General features: G+C 42.6%; 1 long non-coding RNA gene across 1 annotated transcript in view; it reads right to left on the minus strand.

Annotated features, from left to right (window-relative positions):
* LOC138527929 (uncharacterized) overlaps window positions 1-7,865 on the minus strand; it is a 151,483-nt gene extending 143,618 nt beyond the window's left edge. Inside the window, exon 1 of the long non-coding RNA XR_011284091.1 lies at window positions 7,786-7,865. This is a non-coding gene — a long non-coding RNA (uncharacterized lncRNA). The remainder of the gene's footprint in view (window positions 1-7,785) is intronic.
* Between the last annotated feature and the right edge of the window lie 733 nt (window positions 7,866-8,598).

An 8,598-nucleotide genomic window follows, 5' to 3' on the forward strand; every position in this document is an offset into this window, starting at 1 on the left:
ATACGAATATTTAACATTTCATTTCAGTTATTTATATTGTGCTAATTCCTCACAGAGGAAAACTGGAAAGAGACTATCAGGGCACAGATCTAAATGGAGGAGAACATGAGCCCTAAATTATTGGAGAAAATTTAGAGAGATTTGTTTTTAGCTTCTTCTAGAATATGGGAAAATAGTCAGTTTTCTCAAGGTCGGGAGGTAGAGAATTCCAGGCACGAGGATCAAATACAGATAAGCACTTATCGCCATGATGGACAAAACAGGATGTAGGTACCAACAGATTTTGAGCTGATCGTAGAGGTCGCTATGGTAGATAGAGGCTGATCTTGGGAAAAGAGCAGGTTGGGGCCAGGTAATGGAGGCTTCTAAAAACAAGACAGGATATTGAAAGGTTGTACTGATAACCAGTGAAGCCATCTTTGGTAAAAGGACACAGAGGCTGATGTATGGAGATTAAAAATAAGTCTTGCGGCTGCATTTTGGGCAACTTAAGACAGTGGATTTGACCGGCCAGGATCCCAGCAAGGAGGCATTGCAATAATCAAGTTTGGAATGGGTCAATGTGCCAAAGACCACTGGGAGATATTCCTCAGCAATGACAGGAAGAATGCCTCTCAAGAGTCCAAGTCGATAATATGTTGACCTTAGAATCTCACTGACCTGCACACTACAATTCCGCTTAAACTGCCAAATACAGAAAAGGGTTTTTCTCTGGGAGAGAAGGCAATAGGGACATCAAATAGAGCAGGGCATGAAGGGGGCTGGTGAGGTGCTGCCAAAAGGTGCTTGTGGTCAAGTAAAATGTTTTGTTTTAGAAGGATTGAGTTGCAGCATGTTTGCCAACATCCAACTTTTAACCATTTTGGCACAGTTTAAAATCTAATTGATGGATTCCGAAGACTTTGTGTATCATCAGCATATGGATGATAACAGAGGCAGAAATTGGACAGATACTCCGTCGCAGTTGGATAAAAATCAGAAGGAAAGGAGACCGAAGAGCCCTGCGGAACGCCACATGGGGCCGGGAGAGAGCGATTGAGTAGTAGGCTCCCATTTTCACTTGTTGAGTCTCTTCAACTAAGAAGGATTTAACAATTTACTGCATCTTCCAACACAAACGCAACCTCAGTCAGTCTAGATATGAGTTTTTCAAGATCGTCTGTGTCCAAGGCCACCGATGGGTTGAGCATGAAAAGCAGACTACGATCACCCTCATCTGCTGATCTTAAGATGTCATCCCAGATGGCGAGAAGGGCTGTCTCTACCATGGCGAGGCATACAGCCTGATTGAAACATCAAGGAGAGGCTATTCTCCCAAACATTCTGAAGTTGGGATGTGTCAACTTTGAGGATTTTCATGGGGCATAACATGCCTGCAATTGGATGATAATTCTCAAGTAGTTTGTGATCTAAAGAGGGTTTCTTTAGTAATTGAGGCAGGAAGGATTGTTTAAGCACTGCAGGACCAATACTTTGCGAGAAAGAATTTACAAAGCCAGCGATAAATTCTCTTAATTCGGCAGCGTGATGCTTCACCAGGCAAGACAGAATTTGGATCACAGTTGTAGTTTTTAGGTTTTAAAGTTGAAAGAGCAAATATTTCCTCAGATGGGACCCGAGTAAAATTGAAGGGTATAGGGGAAAGAAGAGTATAAGAATCTGAGTTAGGCAGAGCACCGTGAGCGGCAGAGAAATTATTGAAGTTGTTAGGTTGGGAGAGGGAGTCAGACTCAATGTGATATATGAGGCAAGATTTTGTATAACTTCAAAAAGCTCTTTGGGCTAGTTACTTTTGGTATCTGACTCTGCAAGAAACTAGATTTAGCAGAGATAGTGACTTGTGTAGATACTAAGCGCCATGCTATCCACCTGGCGGTGAAGCGGATTAACGCCAGACTTTTTTCTTGCGATAGTCCTTCTTTGAAACCTTAAAGGGATTCAGAACATGTGTTGGCCTCCTTTTGTTGCTCTAAGTATTAAAGAGGAAATTGTATTGCAGACTTTCCGTAAAATAGTCATATTAGAAAGAAAAGGGTTTTCACAATTAATAAGCTGTAATGATGAAGGCCTCAAAGATCTGCACCTGTAATTTTATTAAGCTTTTTTAAACTGAGAAAGGATTGCTTCTGCGCGTTTAGCTTTTTGAGATATGGTCAGGTCATTCTGAATGATAAAGATCCTAGCATAGTGATCAGACCATGCAATACGTAAGCTCTTAATAGTTCAAGGCCCTTATAAATTGGTCAAGACAATGACCTAGACTATGAGAAGGGAAGAGGTAGTAAGAGAAAGACCATGAGACGTAAGAATGTCAAAGTTTAATGGCATCAGGATTGTGTGGGATGTCACCAGATATTAAGAACTCAGAATAATTAAATTTAAATATTGTAGGCCATTTGTTCAAAGGAACAAGTCCAGATTTTCTAAACAAACAAAAAACTCACAGTTCCCTGAGGATAACAGAACAAAATGAAAGGGTGATACATGTATGGTACATGCATAGATCTTAAATACCTGGTCCCAGAAAAGCGATTGAAAATTAGTTAAAACCAAAAAGGTTTTGAAGATCATTGCAACTCCATCCCCGTGAGATTCCCAGTTCAGCAGTTAAATGTGTAAATCAGGGGGATTAGGAGGTGGAAGTAAAACTGGTTTCCGTAACAAAGATATCAGGAGGAGGGCTCACGGGCAACCTGCTAGCAAGACAACATGGGAGCACCACAGGTTCGATGGCTGGGTCCGCGCTTAGTAACCTCTGGGTATTAAGCGCGTTATAACATATCATATGAAGTTTTGGAAGATCAATGAAATCTGCCAATTGATACTGCATTCTTTACAGCAGATCTGGCATTGATCAGAGCAATGCGCAGCGTCTTTGAGAGCGCAGACAGAGCGACATCCAACAGTTTGTTAATGGCATGGATCCCGATTGTATTCAGTGCACGGAGATGAAAAGTAGTGTCTCCATTGTTTAAAGCCAATAACTTTTCTTTAGTGTACATGAACAAATTTTAACAGCATAAGGCAGTTGAAAAAAAGAATATAATTGAGGCTTCAGCAACAAACCAAGACCCACCAAGGTCTTAAGAACCTGAAAGATGGGGTAAACAGTCAGCATAACACGCAGACCGTCGAACTGTCCCGAACAGGCTGTGCATCAGGCTTCGCCCCGACATGAAACTTTTGAGGCCTGTGGCGCCAAGTTATGAGTGAAGCGAGCTGCAACAGCTCAGAAGATGGGAAGTGTAGTTCCCAATAAACGAGCACAAATCAAGTGACAAGGACAGAATACGATCTACAATTATTCAAATCACACAAATGCACTACAATTAATGAACAGGTACCATTTTGCATGGCCAAAGTTCAAAATGACTAGAATATGTCTATTGGTAAATGTGCTTCAATTCCTCAATGTCACATGGGTTTAAAAGCAATGAAAGGAAAACAGCAACAGAGTAGCAGCACTAAGCAAAACGTCACCCTGACGTGAGCCTTTTAAGGTCTGTGGTGCCAATTGCTGAGGAAAGCGAGCTGCGACAGCTTGGAAGATGGGAAGTGTTGTTTCCAGTAAATGAGCACAAATCAAGTAACAAAAACAGTATGAGTTAGAATTAATTAAAAAGCACATGAAAATGTACTGCAATCAATGAACCACTACCATTTTATGTGGGAAAAGTGTAAAATTACTAAGATATGGCTATCAGTAAATGCAGTTGACTAGTTCCACAGTTGAAATAGTACGGTCCATAATGCACAGTAATTGCTTGCATGAATGGGGTACTGTTATTTTGTTGACAGGCCTCATACCTATGAAAACACCTCAACATGTGTCACTGCTTCGAAGCAGCTTAGCCAAGTGGATTTTGAAGGATACCTTTGGGGAATTATTTGTTGGTGCTCACAGTCACTGCCCTTTGTATGTGGATAAACATTCCTTAGCTTCAGCCGATTTCGCAGTTGCACGAGATCCTGGGGAAGGTTGGCTGCATTTCATGGAGGCTTTCAAGGTGCAAAGTTATCTGCTCCTGGTAATAAGTAGATCAGTAAGTGTATGTGATGGGCTTGAAATGTAATCCGACACACCCTTGAATTGCATGGAGAATTGTTGGTCCATTAAGTGTTGCAGTAGCCTGAGCACCCTAGGGAGATAAATCAGTGTTTTGGAGCCAACTCTCAGAAGTGTCGGAAAAGAGTGGGAATGTGTGTCACACAAGTGAAAGTCGCGTTAGGCAAGATTGTATGTAGTAACCCTGTGGGCTACTAAACCATCTTTGCCCTCTTGACAACCCACCCTTTGGGATAGGTCTGTACTACACAAGTTGGTAGATTGAGCTGCCAGACTTATCTCAAGAGGGTTTAATGAGAGCTGTAGAGGTGTAACAGATTCACAGTGACAGGTATTCAAATAACACGTATACTCTGTTTCGTATTAAAATAATTATTTATTAATTTAAGTCAGTTTTAAAATAAGCCTTCTTTAGAAAAGGCAAGGCAACAATAAAATACACTTCAGACATACACTCCTTCAGTTTCATTTAAGTAGATACCCTTTTGGGATGTCTCACACACATACTTCCACAAAACAGAAAGGTGATGGCTGGAAGGTTTTGAATTCGTCAACCAGGGGCAAAGCTCTGGGCAACCCTCCAGACCATTGTTTTACAGCCTGCCAACCATTACAGAAGGGAAAAAACCATAAGCAAATCAGTCTTGGTCCTACCCAAACTGCTAGGTCACACCCCTTCTGCATGAGACCACAAGCATCCCCAGACATGTTTCAGCCTAGTTGGGCGTCATCAGTGAGGAGTAGCTTGGGTCTCTAGGCCCGGCAGTACCAGACTGATGGCTGGAGCCCTTTTGCAATGGCGCAGACGGGCTAAAAAACAGTGGTGTGGAAGGTTGCCCAGAGCAATACCAGTGGTACAGATTCATTCGAAATCTTCCACCAATCACTTTGTGGAGACACTTCCTACACCTTGGGGTGACTTCAATTGCTAGGACACTGTGGACATTGATATATCTTACACTTAATGCAATACTGAGGTTGTGGGAAAAGGAATAAGTTAGTGAAGGAAACAAAGGTTAACCTGCTTTTCAAACAGTTAAGCACTTTACAATACCCCAATGAAATATGGTTAACCCTTTCCCAGCTATACAAGTAACTTATGAATGACTTTTTTGAGGGAGAGAAACAAAGTCAGAGGGTAAGAAGAGTCTTCAGAGAGCCAGGACAGCCAATGTCAATTGAGCAAAGTCTAGGGGGAGTTGATGCATTCTTGAAGATAGCACAAAAGTCTTGCACATTGTTAAAAAGTTTTGTTGTAAAAAGAATCAATGTTGGGCCACATGCCGGGAGGCTTGTGAAGAGCAAAGATGCAAGCAACTCTGCAAAGGGCAGCCAATGCAAGTTTCCAGTGAGAACAAGCAAGCTACACACAACAAGAGGTAAGCCCCCCCCCCTAGTTAGACAATACCTTGAGTCTGAAAAAAAAGTTCCAGCTGGCTTCGGTTCCTGTTGTAGTCCTGCAGATCCTGTTCATGGGCCTCAGTCGTGGGAACAAGAGGATATCTGGGGACTCCTGCACTACGGTTTGAATGTTGGGGGCAGCAATGGACACTCCAGATCAGTGGCACTTCACGGTTTCAGCTACTCACAAATAGCACCACCGCAGTTCTTGGGCTCTCCTTGCTTCTGGTGTCCAGCACTGTTCAGGTGGCTTGGATAGTCCTGCTTTGAGGGAATCCTTAGGATCTTCCAGGAGCTCGGCTCCGGCTTAAAGGCAATGCACTCGTCCTGGTGTTCCTGTCCCCTGGCACTCGGTTCCTGCAGCAGCAAAGAAGTACAGCCAGCAGGGAGAGTGGTTCCAGGCAAGCTTGTCTTGGGGTTGATTGGTCCCACCAACCCAAGGGGAGAAGTCGTCCTTTCCAGGCTTCTCTAGTCGATTAGAAATGTGCAGCTTCAGAACTGCAGCAGGGCTTCACCCGGCAAACCAATGGTCCAGGAGGGTGCAACAAGCTTCTCTTCCTGTTACTTCTTCGGTTCCTTTGTCCAGTGGTCGACTGCCTTCCTTGCAAAAGACCTCACCTTTTATGCAAGTTTCTCCCATTCATTTGCAGCCGAGCTGTCACTCACATCAGGGTGGCTGTCCTCTAAGGACAGTCAATCACCTTTGGGTGCATTGCTGTAACCAAGTAGACTAAGCACTCGAGTTTTGGGTACCTTCCTCGCTTCCGGCCCTGCCAGACACGCTGGAGCCAGAGGCAGACTTCACCAGTGAATCCTGCCAAAGACAAAACAAAGGGACCAAACCTGGTTTGGCGCACAGAGTAAGTCTCAAGAAGGATATTACCAAACAAGAAATGGTGAAGAAAAAGACAGCCATTTTAACAAAATGGGCACCCATTGGTGCAATAATGCAGCTGAGGATTCAGCCTGCTGTAAAAACGCACAATGGTAGGAAAATTGAACCACTGCCACCAGCCATTAATTGTAGTAACGGTAACGTAAAAATGTTACATGAGAAGGTAGACAAAGGACATACTAAGTAACTTCCCAGCACTCCACATATGTGTGCTGGGTCTACAAAGAGAAAAAGGTAAGTAAAGTCTATTTCACTTTACTTCTCTTCGAAACAGTTTATCCAACAGAAGGTATTTAAACCTCGGAAATCCAAAGGACTTCGCTTTGACACTGCACTGAGTGCGATGTGTGTCACAATACAAAACGATGATGCCTATGGAGTTTGTCAGACTTCAAAACCAAAAGAAACAGTGCCCAAATCAAATAAAAATACATGTGAGTGTGAGAAAAAGGTCTCTAATTCCAGGATAAAAAATGAAAAAGACCTAAAGCCCAGCAAGAGAGCTTTGTGTCTCCAAGGTAGAAGGGAATTAACACGGAAATGAGAATTCTCCAAAACAAGTGGACATACAGGGAAAGAGAAAACAGATGTGTGAGTCATCTCTGTGTCCTGCTTGTGTCACCAAATTCTGAGGGATGGGTGCAGCAGTAGGGAATAATGTAACATTAGGGTAATGTATTGTAATATCTTGTGCGAGTGTGCACTGTTCAGCGTTCCTTTTGAGGTGGCTATGTGCATTACATGAATATCACAATCTAAAGCTGAGACACGCATCTTGTAGGTTTCCACACTTGTGGAACATGCAGGATTTGTCAATATGGGTTCAATTATAAAACATGTTTAAAAAAAAAAGTGTATTTCAATACTCAACAGGTGCACCATTTGATAGGATCTAATATACTCCAAAATGGTTGCCACAAGAGCAGAGCAGACCAGCCAGAGTGCTAGCTACCACACCTAAAGTTATGGTCGTGACACGCAGCAAGTGTCAAACAAATAACTACAAAAAGGGGGTAGGGGTGGTTGTTCGTCATATGCGCTTCAGTCTACAATTACATTTAAAGCATCGGTGTGCAACAGTCCCATGAAAGACAATCATTAAACTTTACATGAAAGACGAAAAACGTTACTGATCAGAAAAAAATGCCAATGCAGACGCACGCATTGAACATTTAATTTCTTGAAAGCATTTGAACATATCTGTGGCCAGCCATGCAGCAATGCACGCGCTCACGGCGGAAAGAACAAGTAGTATTGGGCATTATTGCCGGGCATAAGCACCTGAAAACAGAGAAAAAAGGCAAGTGGGCCGAATTCAGAAGTTTCATCAAAGTGATCTTCAAACAGCACAGATCTTGAAAACAAGCTATAAATGTGCAAACAGTTTTTTTTTTTTAATGAGAGGTCACTAAAAATAAATTACCAGTAACGCAGCTCTGTTGGACCTCACGGCTTCACCAGGCAAAGAACAGGATTCTGCGTAAACAGCCACCGACAGAAGGCAACCTGATTAAATAGCGAACCAGAAATCAAGGTGTGTTTTGGCGCGAACACGTGCAAACTCCGAACCAATCACCATTCAAATGAACCTATCAGATCATTGCTTGGCTCGTGAATGAATTAGATGATGAGAGCTCCACGAGAAATACACAATTGAGACAGCGCCCAAACCTGGAATTCTTTCACAAAAAAACAGCTCAATTTACACATATGGATTCATGTACAAAAGCGAAAAATCAATGTTCAAAGTAACAGAACGTTCTATGCGTGTATAGCAATGATGGTTTCTCATCCAAAAGGAAAACAAACATTTGGCTGTTTAGCTAACTCAGGATTGACAAACAACATGCAACTGGTGAATTGAGGAACAGTTTCTAAACTAGTTCCCGGAAAGCAAGTATATGTGAGAAGAGTGCAATAGGGCTCACCACTTAAAGAATTGCATTGATGTGCTAAAGAACCTGCACGTGAGATGCCAACAGCGAAGCAACAATGAAAGGTCACAAAGCACTGAAATTGTTTAACAAATCTGAGGCTTTGGTGGCACCCTACCAAAAGAAGTCTAGCACATAAGGACGGCACAGCTACGAAATAATATGCAAAAATAAAAACACAGGGCCTAATGCGGCTAGGTATTGATCACAGTATAAGTAAACAGTGGTCTCTCATCCAAAAGGAAACCTGAGGTGAGCTTGCTTAGCTAGCTCTGCCGTGCACATGAACAGGCTTCATGAAA

The sequence above is a fragment of the Ambystoma mexicanum genome, chromosome 7q (genome assembly GCF_040938575.1).
Source record: "Ambystoma mexicanum isolate Mex_15411 chromosome 7q, UKY_AmexF1_1, whole genome shotgun sequence".
NCBI lineage: Eukaryota > Metazoa > Chordata > Amphibia > Caudata > Ambystomatidae > Ambystoma > Ambystoma mexicanum.